The sequence below is a fragment of the Arachis stenosperma genome, chromosome 5 (genome assembly GCF_014773155.1).
Source record: "Arachis stenosperma cultivar V10309 chromosome 5, arast.V10309.gnm1.PFL2, whole genome shotgun sequence".
Taxonomy (NCBI): Eukaryota; Viridiplantae; Streptophyta; class Magnoliopsida; order Fabales; family Fabaceae; genus Arachis; species Arachis stenosperma.
The window spans coordinates 79,204,624-79,221,362 of NC_080381.1; the positions used below are offsets into that span (position 1 = coordinate 79,204,624).

Here is a 16,739-nt window from a genome sequence, read left to right on the forward strand (position 1 = left end):
ATGAAACCTTGAGTGGTCTTTATTAGATCAGAGACCATTGTTGCTAAGTCAGAAGTACTCTGCTTAGAACTCTCTGTCTGTTGCTGAGAAGATGATGGAAAAGGCTTGCCATTGCTAAACCTGTTTCTTCCACCATTATTGTTATTGAAACCTTGTTGAGGTCTCTCTTGATTCTTCCATGAGAAATTTGGGTGATTTCTCCATGAAGAATTATAGGTGTTTCCATAGGGTTCTCCTAGGTAATTCACCTCCTCCATTGAAGGGTTCTCAGGATCATAAGCTTCTTTCTCAGATGAAGCATCCTTAGTACTGCCAGGTGCATTTTGCATTCCGGACAGACTTTGAGAAATCAAATTGACTTGTTGAGTCAATATCTTGTTCTGAGCCAGTATGGCATTCAGAGTGTCAATCTCAAGAACTCCTTTCTTCTGATTAGTCCCATTGTTCACAGGATTCCTTTCAGAAGTGTACATGAATTGGTTATTTGCAACCATTTCAATTAGCTCTTGAGCCTCTGTAGGCGTCTTCTTCAGATGAAGAGATCCTCCAGCAGAGCTATCCAAGGACATCTTAGATAGTTCAGAGAGACCATCATAGAAAATACCTATGATGCTCCATTCAGAAAGCATGTCTGAGGGACATCTTCTGATTAATTGTTTGTATCTTTCCCAAGCTTCATAGAGGGATTCTCCATCCTTCTGTCTGAAGGTTTGGACTTCCACTCTAAGCTTACTCCATCTTTGAGGTGGAAAGAACTTTGCCAAGAAGGCATTGACTAGCTTTTCCCAAGAGTCCAGGCTTTCTTTAGGTTGAGAATCCAACCATATTCTAGCTCTGTCTCTTATAGCAAAAGGGAATAGCATCAGTCTATAGACCTCAGGGTCTACCCCATTAGTCTTGACTGTGTCACAGATTTGCAAGAACTCAGCTAAAAACTGATGAGGATCTTCCATTGGAAGTCCATGGAACTTGCAATTCTGTTGCATTAGAGAAACTAATTGAGGCTTAAGCTCAAAGTTGTTTGCTCCAATGGCAGGGATAGAGATGCTTCTCCCATAGAAATCAGGAGTAGGTGCAGTGAAGTCACCCAGCACCTTCCTTGCATTGTTGGCATTGTTGTTGTTTTCGGCTGCCATGTCTTCTTTTTCTTTGAAGAATTCGGTCAGGTCCTCTAAAGAGAGTTGTGCTTTGGCTTCTCTTAGCTTTCTCTTCAAGGTCCTTTCGGGTTCAGGGTCAGCTTCAACAAGAATGCCCTTGTCTCTGCTCCTGCTCATATGAAAGAGAAGAGAAAATGTGGAATCCTCTATGTCACAGTATAGAGATTCCTTGAAGTGTCAGAAGAAAAGAGAAATAGAAAGAAGAAGGAGAAGAAGAATTCGAACTTTAATTAGATAAGGTTCGAATTGTGCATTAAGAAGGAGTGGTACTCCATAAATAGAAGGATGTGGGAAAGAGGGAAGAGAATTTTCGAAAATTCAATTAAAAAGATTTCAAAAACATTTTAAAAATTGATTGATAATTTTCGAAAATTGAAAGTGGGGAAGAATTAAAGTGATTTTTGAAAAAGATTTTGAAATTAGAAGTCAAAAAGATTTGATTGAAAACTATTTTGAAAAAGATGTAATTACAAAGATATGATTGGTTTTAAAAAAAATGTGATTGAGAAGATATGATTTGAAAACAATTTTAAAAGATATATTTTGAAAATAATTTGAAAAGATATGATTTTAAAAATTTATGACTTGCCTAACAAGAAAAGATATGATTCAAACATAAAACCTTCCTCAACAGAAAAGGCAAAAAATGTTCAATCAAATCATTAATTGTTAGTAAGTATCTTTGAAAAAGGAAAGAAATTGATTTTGAAAACATTTGATTGATAAGATTTGATTTGAAAAAGATTTGGTTTTGAAAAACTTTGAAAACTTGAAAAAAAATTGATTTGAAAACAAAATCTTCCCCCTAGCACCATCCTGGCGTTAAACGCCCAGAATGGTATACATTCTGGCGTTTAACGCCCAAAATGCTACCTCTTTGGGCGTTAAACGCCCAACCAGGTACCCTGGCTGGCGTTTAAACGCCAGTCTGCCTTCTTCACTGGGCATTTTTGAATGCTCAGCTTTTTCTGTATAATTCCTCTGCAGTATGTTCTGAATCTTCAATTCTTTGTATCATTGACTTGAAAAGACACAAATTAAAATATTTTTGGATTTTTTAATAATCAAAATGCAACAAGAATCAAATAACAATGCATGCAAGACACCAACTTAGCAGTTTGTATACTACTGACACTATATGAGACACATAAACACTCAAGCCAAAAGAATTCAAAGATCAGAGTAAGAAATCATCAAGAATTACTTGAAGATCCTTAAGACACATGAATGAATGCATGCAATTGACACCAAATTTAAGATGAGACACTAGACTTAAGCAAGAAACATCAAATATTTTTGGTTTTTATGATTTTGTAAATTTTTTTGTGTTTTTCGAAAATTAAGTGGAAAAAGATATCAAAATTCTTAATGAGAATTCCAGGAATCAGTGCAATGCTAGTCTAAGACTCCGGTCCAGGAATTAGACATGGCTTCACAGCCAGCCAAGCCTTCAAAGAAAGCTTCGGTCCAAAACACTAGACATGACCAAAGGTCAGCCAAGCCTTAGCAGATCACTGCTCCAAAAGCAAAATTGATGAAAATCAACAAGCTCTTGTGGTGATAAGTTGAAACCTCGGTCCAATCAGATTAGACATGGCTTCTCAGCCAGCCAGATTTCAACAAATCATCATGAAACTCTAGAATTCATCTTCAAGAATTTCGAAAAAAATAAATACCTAATCTAAGCAACAAGATGAACCGTCAGTTGTCCAAACTAGAACAATCCCAGGCATTGTTACCAAAAGCTTGCTCAAAACTTGAACAATCCCCGGCAACGGCGCCAAAAACTTGGTGCGCGAAATTGTGAACAATACTTTTCACAACTCTCATAATCCCTGGTCATGAACTCCAAAAACTTGGTGGTTCAATTCCATGGCATTACACAACTTCGCACAACTAACCAGCAAGTGCACTGGGTCGTCCAAGTAATACCTTACGTGAGTAAGGGTCGATCCCACGGAGATTGTTAGCATTGAAGCAAGCTATGGTCATCTTGTAAATCTTAGTCAGGCAAACTCAAATGTATATGATGATGAACGAAAATAACATAAAAGATAAAGATAGTGATACTTATGTATATCATTGGTGTAAGAGCTTCAGACAAGCGTATGAAGATGCCTTCCCTTCCGTCTCTCTGCTTTCCTATTGCCTTCATCCAATCCTTCTTACTCCTTTCCATGGCAAGCTCGTGTAGGGTTTCACTGTTGTCAGCAGCTACCTCCCATCCTCTCAGTGAAAGCGAGAGCATATGCTCTGTCACAGCATAGCGGAATTCAGCTGTCGGTTCTCGGTCAGGCCGGAATAATATCCATTGATACTTTTGCGTCTGTCACTAACGCCCTAGCCTGCTAGGAGTTTGAAGCACGTCACAGTCATTCAATCATTGAATCCTACTCAGAATACCACAAACAAGGTAAGACCTTCCGGATTCTCTTGAATGCTGCCATCAGGTCCTGCCTATACCACGAAGACTCTGATCTCACGGAATGGTTGGCTCGTTTGTCAGGCGAGCACTCGGTTGTCAGGCGATCAACCATGCATCGTGCAATCAGGAATCCAAGAGATATTCACTAAGCCTCAGATGCTTGTAGAACAAGAATGGTTGTCAGTCACCTTGTTCATGGGTGAGAATGGTGATGGGCGTCAATCATCACCTTCATCAAGTTGAAGAACAAGTGATATCTTGGACAAAGAACAAGCGGAATTGAATGGAAGAATAATAGTAATTGCATTAATACTCGAGGTACAGCAGAGCTCCACACCTTAATCTATGGTGTGTAGAAACTCCACCGTTGAAAATACATAAGCATAAGGTCTAGGCATGGCCGAATGGCCAGCCTCCCAATGATCTAAGATAGCATAAAACGAAGATAGCTACCAAAGTCTCCTTTAATACAATAGTAAAAGGTCCTACTTATAGATAACTAGTAGCCTAAGGTGTACAAAGATGAGTAAATGACATAAAAATCCACTTCCGGGCCCACTTGGTGTGTGCTTGGGCTGAGCAATGAAGCATTTTCGTGTAGAGACTCTTCTTGGAGTTAAACGCCAGCTTTAGTGCCAGTTTGGGCGTTTAACTCCCAATTAGGTGCCAGTTCCGGCGTTTAACGCTGGAATTTCTTGAGGTGACTTTGAACGCCGGTTTGAGCCATCAAATCTTAGGCAAAGTATGGACTATTATATATTGCTGGAAAGCCCAGGATGTCTACTTTCCAACGCCGTTGAGAGCGCGCCAATTAGGCTTCTGTAGCTCCAGAAAATCCACTTCGAGTGCAGGGAGGTCAGAATCCAACAGCATCTGCAGTCTTTTTGAGTCTCTGGATCAGATTTTTGCTCAGATCCCTCAATTTCAGCCAGAAAATACCTGAAATCACAGAAAAACACACAAACTCATAGTAAAGTCCAGAAAAGTGAATTTTAACTACAAACTAATAAAAATATACTAAAAACTCAACTAAAACTACCAAAAACATACTAAAAACAATACCAAAAAGGGTACAAATTATCCGCTCATCACTTACTCTTCAAAATCAAACTATTAGTTTTTTGTAAGCCTAGATTAAGTGGGTGTGAAGCCTGATGAGCGGATAATTTATACGCTTTTTGGCATTGTTTTTAGGTAGTTTTTAGTAAGTTCAAGCTAATTTTAGGGATGTTTTCATTAGTTTTTATGTTAAATTAACATTTCTGGACTTTACAATGAGTTTGTGTGTTTTTCTATGATTTCAGGTAATTTCTGGCTGAAATTGAGGGACTTGAGCAAAACTCTGAAAAAGGCTGACAAAAGGACTACTGATGCTGTTGGAATCTGACCTCCGTGCACTCAAAATAGATTTTCTGGAGCTACAGAACTCCAAATGGCGCGCTCTCAACGGCGTTGGAAAGTAAACATCCAGAGCTTTCCAGCAAAATATAATAGTTCATACTTCATTCGGAAATTGACGACGTAACTTGGCGTTGAACGCCAAGTACATGCTGCTGTCTGGAGTTAAACGCCAGAAAAACGTCATGATCCGGAGTTGAACGCCCAAAACACGTTATAACTTGGAGTTCAACTCCAAGAAAAGCCTCAGCTCGTGGATAGATCAAGCTCAGCCCAAGCATACACCAAGTGGGCCCCGGAAGTGGATTTATGCATCAATTACTTACTCATGTAAACCCTAGTAGCTAGTCTAGTATAAATAGGATGATTTACTATTGTATTAGACATCTTTTGATCACTTTAGATCTGAAGAGGATCTTGGGATGATTAGTTCTCAGATCATGGGGGCTGGCCATTCGGCCATGCCTGAACCTTTCACTTATGTATTTTCAACGGTGGAGTTTCTGCACACCATAGATTAAGGGTGTGGAGCTCTGCTGTACCTCAAGTTTCAATACAATTACTATTACTTTTTATTCAATTCTCTCTTATTCTTATTCCAAGATATACGTTGCACAACACTTTGATGAATGTAATGATCCGTGACACTCATCATCATTCTCATCTATGAACGCGCGTGATTGACAACCACTTCCGTTCTACCTTAGGCCGGGCGCATATCTCTTAGATTCCCCAACAGAATCTTCGTGGTATAAGCTAGTTAGATGGCGGCATTCATGAGAATCCGAAAAGTGTAACCTTGTCTGTGGTATTCCGAGTAGGATTCCGGTATTGAATGACTGTGACGAGCTTCAAACTCCTGAGGCCTGTGCGTTAGTGACAGACGCAAAAGAATCAATGGATTCTATTCCAACCTGATTGAGAACCGACAGATGATTAGCCGTGCTGTGACAGAGCATTTGGACCATTTTCACTGAGAGGATGGGATGTAGCTATCAACCAAGGGTGATGCCTCCAGACGATTAGCCGTGCAGTGACAGCGCATAGGACCATTTTCCCGAGAGGATTAAAAGTAGCCATTGATGATAGTGATGCCCTACATACAGCTTGCCAGGGAAAGGAGTAAGAAGGATTGAAGAAAGAGTGAGTAGTGAAGTAGAGTTTCAAGAGGAGCACAGCACCTCCATACGCCTATCTGAAATTTTCACTATTGATTTACATAAGTATTTCTATCCCTTTTTATTTTCTATTTATTATTAATTATTCGAAAATCCATAAACCAATTCTAATCTGCCTAACTGAGATTTACAAGGTGACCATAGCTTGCTTCATACCAACAATCTCTATGGGATCGACCCTTACTCGCGTAAGGTTTATTACTTGGACGACCTAGTACACTTGCTGGTTAGTTGAACGGAGTTGTGAAAAGAAAGTGCTGAGTTAATGTTTTTGTGCACATACCAAAGAGCTAAAATTGTTGATCACAATTTCGTCAACCAAGTTTTTGGCGCCGTTGCCGAGGAACAATCAATTTCGAACAACAATTCAAACAATTGTTTCCAACCCTCAATGGTGCCAAATTTTTAATCCGGCAACAACACCAAATTTTTGGCACCGTTGCCGGGGATTGTTCGAGTATGGACAACTGACGGTTCATCTTGTTGCTCAGATTAGGTAATTTTCTTTTCAAAATCATTTTCAAAATTTTTTCTTTTATTTTTCGTTTTTTTTTCCAAAAATATTTTCGAAAAAATCAATAAAAATCCAAAAAAAAAATTAGAAAATCATAAAAACCAAAAATATTTTGTGTTTCTTGTTTGAGTCTTGAGTCAAATTTTAAGTTTGGTGTCAATTGCATGCTTTAAAAATTTTTCTTACATTTTTCGAAAATTTCATGCATACATAGTGTTCTTCATGATCTTCAAGTTGTTCTTGATAAGTCTTCTTGTTTGATCTTGATGTTTTCTTGTTTTTCATGTGCATCTTTGCATTCATATTTTCCAAGCATTAAAAATTTCTAAGTTTGGTGTCTTGCATGTTTTCTTTGCATTAAAAATTTTTCAAAATTATGTTCTTGATGTTCATCATGATCTTCAAAGTGTTTTTGGTGTTCATCTTGACATTCATAGCATTCTTGCATGCATTCATTGTTTTGATTTAAAAATTTCATGCATTGAGTATTTTTGTTGTTTTTCTCTCTCATAATTAAAAATTCAAAAATCAAAAGAATATCTTTCCCTTATTTTTCTCATAATTTTCGAAAATTTGAGTTGACTTAGTCAAAAATTTTCAAAATTAGTTGTTTCTTACAAGTCAAGTCAAATTTTCAATTTTAAAAATCTTATCTTTTCAAAATCTTTTTCAAAAATCATATCTTTTTCATTTTTTTCTATTTTTCGAAAATTTCAAAATTATTTTTCAAATTATTTTCAAAATCTTTTTCTTATCTTTATATCAAATTTTCGAAAATTAGCTAACAATTAATGTGATTGATTAAAAAATTTGAAGTTTGTTACTTGCTTGTTAAGCAAGGTTCAATCTTTAAATTCTAGAATCTTATCTTGTAGTTTCTTGTTAGTAAAGTAAGTGATTTCAAATTTTTAAAATTAAATCTTTTTATCTCTTATCTTATCTTTTTCAAAAATTTTATCTTTTTCAAAATTTGATTTCAAAATATTTTATCTAACTTCTTATCTTCTTATCTTTTTGAAAATTTGATTTCAAATATTTTTCAATCAACTAACCAACTTTTTGTTTGTTTCTTATCTTTTTCAAAACCACCTAACTACTTCTCCCTCTCTAATTTTCGAAAATACCTCTTTCTTTTTCAAAAATTCTTTTTAATTAATTAATAATTTTAATTTCAATTATATTTTATCTTTAATTTTCAAAAATTACTAACCCCTTTTTCAAAATTATTTTCGAAATCTCTCTTTTCTATTTTTCTTCTATTTAATTATTTAATTACTAACACTTCTCTTCACCTCTCTTCATCTTAAAATCTGAATTCTTCTTCACTCTTCCCCCCTCTCTTTTTCTACTAAAACAAAGGAATCTCTATACTGTGACATAGAGGATTCCTCTTCTTTTCTTGTTGTCTTCTCTTTCATATGAGCAGGAACAGGGAAAAAGGCACTCTTGTTGAAATTGATCCTGAGCCTGAAAGGACTCTGAAAAGGAAATTAAGAGAAACTAAATTACAACAATCCAGAAACAACCTTTCAGAAATTTTCGAACAAGAGAAGGAGATGGCAGCCGAAAATAATAATAATGCAAGGAGAATGCTTGGTGACTTCACAAAGCCAACGTCCAAGTTTGATGGAAGAAGCATCTCCATTCCTGCCATTGGAGCCAACAACTTTGAGCTGAAACCTCAGCTAGTTGCCTTAATACAACAAAACTGCAAGTTTTATGGACTTCCATCTGAAGATCCTTATCAGTTTCTAACTGAGTTCTTGTAGATCTGTGAGACTGTAAAGACGAATGGAGTTGATCCTGAAGTCTACAGACTCATGCTTTTCCCTTTTGCTGTAAGAGACAGAGCTAGAATATGGTTGGATTCACAACCTAAGGATAGCCTGGACTCCTGGGATAAGCTGGTCACAGCCTTCTTGGATAAATTCTTTCCTCCTCAAAAGCTGAGCAAGCTGAGAGTGGATGTTCAAACCTTCAAACAAAAAGATGGTGAATCCCTCTATGAAGCTTGGGAAAGATACAAGCAGCTGACCAAAAGATGTCCATCTGACATGTTTTCAGAATGGACCATATTAGATATATTCTATTATGGTCTCTCTGAATTTTCGAAAATGTCATTGGACCATTCTGCAGGTGGATCCATTCACCTAAAGAAAACGCCTGAAGAGGCTCAAGAACTCATTGACATGGTTGCAAATAACTAGTTCATGTACACTTCTGAGAGGAATTCCGTGAATAATGGGATACCTCAGAAGAAAGGAGTTCTTGAAATAGATGCTCTGAACGCCATATTGGCTCAGAACAAAGTGTTGACTCAACAGGTCAACATGATCTCTCAAAATCTGAATGGATGGCAACATGCATCCAACAGTACTAGAGAGGCAACTTCTGAAGAAGCTTATGATCCTGAGAACCCTGCCATGGCAGAGGTTAATTACATGGGTGAACCTTATGGAAACACATATAACTCATCATGGAGAAATCATCCAAATTTCTCATGGAAGGATCAACAAAAATCTCAACAAGGTTTTAACAATGGTGGACGCAATAGGCTGAGCAATAGCAAGCCATATCCATCATCTTCTCAGCAACAGACAAAGAATTCTGAACAAAACACTTCTAATTTAGCCAATATAGTCTCTGATCTGTCAAAGGCCACTTTCAGTTTCATGAGTGAAATAAGATCCTCCGTCAGAAATCTGGAGGCACAAGTGGGCCAGCTGAGTAAGAAAGTCATTGAAACTCCTCCCAGTATTCTCCCAAGTAATACAGAAGAGAATCCAAAAGGAGAGTGCAAGGCCACTGATGTGATCAATGTGGCCGAATGCACAAGGGAGGAAGAGGACGAAAATCCTAGTGAGAAAGACCTCCTAGGACATCCCTCAAGCAAGAAGGAGTTTCCTATTAAGGATCCAAAGGAATCTGAGGCTCATATAGAGACCATAGAGATTCCATTAAATCTCCTTCTGCCATTCATGAGCTCTGAAGACTATTCATCCTTTGAAGAGGATGAAGATGTGACTGGAGAGCAAGTTGCTCAATATTTAGGAGCTATCATGAAGCTGAATGCCAAGTTATTTGGTAATGAGACTTGGGAAAGTGAACCTCCCTTGCTCATTAATGAACTGGATACTTGGATTCAGAAAATTCTACCTCAAAAGAAACAAGATCCAGGCAAGTTCTTAATACCTTGTACCATAGGCACCCTGACCTTTGAAAAAGCTCTGTGTGATCTGGGGTCAGGGATAAATCTTATGCCACTCTCTGTAATGGAGAAGCTGGGGATCATTGAGGTACAACCTGCCTTGTTCTCATTACAATTGGTAGACAAGTCATTGAGACAAGCTTATGGAATAGTAGAGGACGTGTTAGTAAAGGTTGAAGGCCTTTACATCCCTGCTGATTTCATAATCTTAGACACTAAGAAGGAAGAGGATGATTGCATCATCCTTGGAAGACCTTTCCTAGCCACAGCAGGAGCTGTGATAGATGTCAACAGAGGTGAATTAGTCCTTCAATTGAATGGGGACTACCTTGTGTTTAAGGCACATGGCCATCCCTCTGTGACAAAAGAGAGTAAGCATGAAGAGCTTCTCTCAGTTCAGAGTCAAGAAGAGCCCACACAGTCAAACTCTAAGTTTGGTGTTGTGAGGCCACAACCAAACTCTAAGTTTGGTGTTAAAACCCCATATCCAAACTCTAAGTTTGGTGTTGGGACTATACAACATTGACCTGATCACCTTGTGGCTCCATGAGAGCCACTGTCAAGCTATTGACATTAAAGAAGCGCTTGTTGGGAGGCAACCCAATTTTATTTATCTAATTTTTATTTTATTCTATATTATTGTTATTTTGTGTTTTATTAGGTACATGATCATGAGGAGTCACGAAAAAATCATAAAAATTAAAAACAGAGTCAAAAACAGCAGAAAAAAATTCGCACCCTGGAGGAAGCACAGGCTGGCGTTCAACGCCAGCAAGATGCATCTGGCCGGCGTTTAACGCCAGAATAGAGCATCATTCTGGCGCTGAACGCCAGAAACAAGCAACATTCTGGCGCTGAACGCCAGGAATGTGCCCAGAGAAGAAAAGCTGGCGCTGAATGCCAGTAACAAGCATGAAACTGGCGTTTAACGCCAGAAACATGCTTTACATGGGCGTTGAACGCCCAGAATGTGCACCACACGGCGTTTAAATGCCAGAATGGTGTGCAAAGGCAATTTACATGCCTATTTGGTGCAGGGATGGAATTCCTTGACACCTCAGGACCTGTGGACCCCACAGGATCACCTCAGGATCTGTGGACCCCACAGGATCCCCACCTAACATATTCCCACCTTACCTCCTAATCCTATTTTTGTGATTACTCTTCCCCATGTCACACTTCCCAACAACTTTCACCAATCACCTCAATTCCTCTTCCCAATCAACCCATTCACCCCTCACATCCATCCACTCTTCCCCATAAACCCCACCTACTTTCAAAAATTCAAAACCAATTTCCCACCCATTCCCACCCTCAATAGCCGAAACAACACACCCCCCTCTCCCTATAAATACCCTTCCATTCTACTTCATTTTCACACAACACAAACCCCTCTTCTCCCATATAGCCGAACCTACATCTCTCCCTCTCTACCATATTTCTTCTTCTTCTTCTTCTTCTTCTCTTTTTTCTTCTCTTGCTCGAGGACGAGCAATATTTTAAGTTTGGTGTGGTAAAAGCATAAACTTTTTATTTTTCCATTACCATCAATGGCACCTAAGGCCGGAGAATCCTCTAGAAAAGGAAAAGGGAAGACAAAAGCTTCCACCTCTGAGTTATGGGAGATGGAAAAATTCATCTCCAAAAGCCATCAAGACCACTTCTATGATGTTGTGGCAAAGAAGAAGGTGATCCCTGAGGTCCCTTTCAAGCTCAAGAAAAATGAGTATCCGGAAATCCGACATGAAATCCGAAGAAGAGGTTGGGAAGTCCTAACTAACCCCATGCAACAAGTCGGAATCTTAATGGTTCAAGAGTTCTATGCCAATGCATGGATCACTAGGAACCATGATCAAAGTATGAACCCGAGTCCAAAGAATTATCTTACAATGGTTCGGGGGAAATACTTAGATTTTAGTTCGGAAAATGTGAGGTTGGCGTTTCACTTGCCCATGATGCAAGGAGATGAACGCCCCTACACTAGAAGGGTCAACTTTAATCAAAGGTTGGACCAAGTCCTAATGGACATATGTGTGGAAGGAGCTCAATGGAGGAGAGACTCCAAAGGCAAGCCAGTCCAACTACGAAGACTGGACTTCAAGCCTGTGGCTAGAGGATGGTTGGAGTTCATTCAACGCTCCATCATTCCTACAAGCAACCGATCTGAAGTTACTGTGGATCGGGCCATCATGATTCATGGCATCATGATTGGAGAGGAAGTAGAAGTTCATGAGGTCATCTCCAATGAAATCTACAAAATAGCCGACAAGCCTTCACCCATGGCACGGCTAGCTTTTCCTCACCTTATTTGCCATCTATGTTACTCAGCTGGAGTTATCATAGAAGGAGACATCTCCATTGAAGAGGATAAGCCCATCACCAAGAAGAGGATGGAGCAAGCAAGAGAGATCCTTCACGGTTCTCAAGAGATGCATGAGGAAGCTCATCATCAAGAAATCCCTGAGATGCCTCAAGGGATGCACCTTCCTCCCAACAACTATTGGGAACAACTCAACACTTCCTTAGAAGATTTGAGCCACAATGTTGAACAACTAAGGGTGGAACATCATGAGCACTCCATCATTCTCCATGAAATAAGAGAAGATCAAAGAGCAATGAGGGAGGAGCAACAAAGGCAAAGAAGGGACATAGAAGAGCTTAAGAACATCATTGGTCCTTCAAGAAGAAGACGCCACTAAAAGTGGATTCATTCCTTGTTCTTTATTTCTTTCAGTTTTCGGTTTTTAATGTTGTGTTTATCTATGTTTTATGTCTTTACTTCATGATCATTAGTATGTAACCATGCCTTAAAGCTATGAATAAAATCCATTAATCCTTCACCTCTCTTAAATGAAAAATGTTTTAATTCAAAAAGAACAAGAAGTACATGAATTTCGAATTTATCCTTGAATTTAGTTTAATTATATTGACGTAGTGACAATACTTTTTGTTCTCTGAATGAATGCTTGAACAGTGCATATGTCTTTTGATCTTGTTGTTTATGAATGTTAAAATTGTTGGTTCTTGAAAGAATGATGAACAAAGAGAAATGTTATTGATGATCTGAAAGATCATGAAATTGATTCTTGAAGCAAGAAAAAGCAGTGAAAAAAGAAGAAGCTTGCGAAAAAAAAATAATGGCGAAAAAAAAAATAGAAAGAAAAAAAGAAAAAAAGCAAAGCAGAAAAAGCCAATAGCCCTTAAAACCAAAAGGCAATGGTAAAAAGGATCCAAGGCTTTGAGCATCGATGGATAGGAGGGCCTAAGGAAATAAAATCCAGGCCTAAGTGGCTAAATAAGCTGTCCCTAACCATGTGCTTGTATCATGAAGGTCCAAGTGAAAAGCTTGAGACTGAGTGGTTAAAGTCGTGATCCAAAGCAAAAAAAGTGTGCTTAAGAGCTCTGGACACCTCTAACTGGGGACTCTAGCAAAGCTGAGTCACAATCTGAAAAGGTTCACCCAGTTATGTGTCTGTGGCATTTATGTATCCGGTAGTAATACTGGAAAACAAAATGCTTAGGGCGACGGCCAAGACTCATAAGTAGCTGTGTTCAAGAATCAACATGCTTAACTAGGAAAGTCAATAGCACTATCCGAAATTCTAAGTTCCTAAAGAAGCCAATCATTCAGAACTTCAAAGGAAAAAGTGAGATGCCAAAACTGTTCAGAAGCAAAAAGCTACAAAGTCCCGCTCATCTAATTATAATTAATATTCATTGATATTCTAGAATTTATAGTATATTCTCTTCTTTTATCCTAATTGATTTTCAGTTGCTTGGGGACAAGCAACAATTTAAGTTTGGTGTTGTGATGAGCGGATAATTTATACGCTTTTTGGCATTGTTTTTAGGTAGTTTTTAGTAAGTTCAAGCTACTTTTAGGGATGTTTTCATTAGTTTTTATGTTAAATTCACATTTCTGGACTTTACTATGAGTTTGTGTGTTTTTCTGTGATTTCAGGTAATTTCTGGCTGAAATTGAGGGACTTGAGCAAAACTCTGAAAAAGGCTGACAAAAGGACTGCTGATGCTGTTGGAATCTGACCTCCCTGCACTCGAAATGGATTTTCTGGAGCTACAAAACTCCAAATGGCGCGCTCTCAACGGCGTTGGAAAGTAGACATCCAGAGATTTCCAGCAATATATAATAGTCCATACTTCATTCGGAAATTGACGACGTAACTTGGCGTTGAACGCCAAGTACATGCTGCTGTCTGGAGTTAAACGCCAGAAAAACGTCATGATCCGGAGTTGAACGCCCAAAACATGTTATAACTTGGAGTTCAACTCCAAGAAAAGCCTCAGCTCGTGGATAGATCAAGCTCAGCCCAAGCATACACCAAGTGGGCCCTGGAAGTGGATTTATGCATCAATTACTTACTCATGTAAACCCTAGTAGCTAGTCTAGTATAAATAGGATGATTTACTATTGTATTAGACATCTTTTGATCACTTTAGATCTGAAGAGGATCTTGGGATGATTAGTTCTCAGATCATGGGGGCTGGCCATTCGGCCATGCGTGAACCTTTCACTTATGTATTTTCAACGGTGGAGTTTCTGCACACCATAGATTAAGGGTGTGGAGCTTTGCTGTACCTCAAGTTTCAATACAATTACTATTACTTTTTATTCAATTCTCTCTTATTCTTATTCCAAGATATAAGTTGCACAACACTTTGATGAATGTGATGATCCGTGACACTCATCATCATTCTCACCTATGAACGCGCGTGATTGACAACCACTTCCGTTCTACCTTAGGCCGGGCGCATATCTCTTAGATTCCCCAACAGAATCTTCGTGGTATAAGCTAGATAGATGGCGGCATTCATGGGAATCCGGAAAGTCTAACCTTGTCTGTGGTATTCCGAGTAGGATTCCGGTATTGAATGACTGTGACGAGCTTCAAACTTCTGAGGGCTGGGCGTTAGTGACAGACGCAAAAGAATCAATGGATTCTATTCCAACCTGATTGAGAACTGACAGATGATTAGCCGTACTGTGACAGAGTATTTGGACCATTTTCACTGAGAGGATGGGATGTAGCTATCAACCAAGGGTGATGCCTCCAGACGATTAGCCGTGCAGTGACAGCGCATAGGACCATTTTCCCGAGAGGATTAAAAGTAGCCATTGATGATAGTGATGCCCTACATACAGCTTGCCATGGAAAGGAGTAAGAAGGATTGAAAAAAGAGTGAGTAGTGAAGTAGAGTTTCAAGAGGAGCACAGCACCTCCATACGCCTATCTGAAATTTCCACTATTGATTTACATAAGTATTTCTATCCCTTTTTATTTTCTATTTATTATTAATTATTCGAAAATCCATAAACCAATTCTAATCTGCCTAACTGAGATTTACAAGGTGACCATAGCTTGCTTCATACCAACAATATCTGTGGGATCGACCCTTACTCGCATAAGGTTTATTACTTGGACGACCCAGTACACTTGCTGGTTAGTTGAACGGAGTTGTGAAAAGAAAGTGCTGAGTTAATGTTTTTGTGCACATACCAAAGAGCTAAAATTGTTGATCACAATTTCGTCCACCAAAGCCACACCAAACTTAGCACTTTAGCCAGTTCTCAGCCCATTCACTCATCATTAGTTATGCATTCATCAAGTTACAATTCCCAAATAGAAAGAAATAAGATAGTGTAAAGAAAATCTAGCTATCAAAGCTAATATCAAACTTTCTAATCTACAATTGTAAACTAATCCTAATTACTAAAAATTAAACTATCTAAAGAAATAGAATTTAAACTACTTCTAAGAAAAGCAATTAAATAAAAAAGGATAAAGTGTTGGGGTGCCTCCCACCTAGCGCTTTTTTATTGTCATTAGCTTGACATTCCTTCATCTTTAGCTGAGCTTGTAGCCTCTTTGCTCCTCCAAGGAGCCTCCCAAGTAGTGTTTGAGTCTATTGCCATTGACAGAAAAAGTTCTCTGAGTCTTGTCCTCCATGAGCTCCATATGACCATAGGGAAACACTTTGAGTATGGTGAAAGGTCCTGACCATTGAGACTTAAGTTTTCCAGGGAAGAACTTGAGTCTTGAGTTGTAGAGTAACACCTTCTATCCTTCAGTGAACTCTCGTCTTACTATCTTTTGGTCATGCCACCTTTTTGTGTTCTCTTTGTAGATTTTTGCATTCTCATATGCTTCATTTCAAAACTCTTCTAGCTCATTGAGTTGTATTAATCTCTTTTCTCCAGCAGCTTGTTCATCATAGTTTAACATTTTTAGAGCCTAAACTGCTCTATGCTCAAGTTCAACTGGTAAGTGACAAGCCTTTCCATATACCAATTGGTATGGAGACATCCCAATGGGAGTCTTATAGGCTGTTCTGTAGGCCCACAGTGCATCATCCAGCTTCTTAGACCAGTCCTTTACTGAGCTTCCAACAGTTTTTTCAAGGATTCATTTTAGCTCTTTCTTTGAGATTTCAGCTTGCCCGTTGGTCTGTGGGTGGTATGGAGTTGCCACTTTGTGCTTTACTCCATATCTGAGAAGGAGTATCTCGAGTTGTTTATTGCAGAAGTGTGTCCCTCCATCACTAATGAGAGCTCTGGGAACTCCAAATCTGCTGAAGATATTCCTTCTCAAGAAGCTTATCACAACTTTGTTGTCATTGTTGCAGTGGCTATGGCTTCTACCCACCTTGAGACATAATCAACAGCCACCAATATGTAGCTATTTGAGTAGGAGGTTGGGAAGGGTCCCATGAAATCAATCCCCTATACATCAAATAGCTCCAGCTCTAGTATGTATTGCTATGGCATCTCATTCCTCTTGGTTAGATTACCAGCTTTTTGACATTCATCACACCTTGACACCATTTCCTTGGCATCCTTAAA

At 38.7% G+C, this 16,739-nt stretch overlaps 1 non-coding gene across 1 annotated transcript; it reads left to right on the forward strand.

Annotated features, from left to right (window-relative positions):
• The first annotated feature begins 623 nt into the window (after window positions 1-623).
• LOC130984251 (small nucleolar RNA R71) lies at window positions 624-731 on the forward strand. The gene has a single exon (XR_009088197.1). It is a non-coding gene; the product is annotated as a small nucleolar RNA R71 (small nucleolar RNA).
• The last annotated feature ends 16,008 nt before the right edge of the window (window positions 732-16,739 follow it).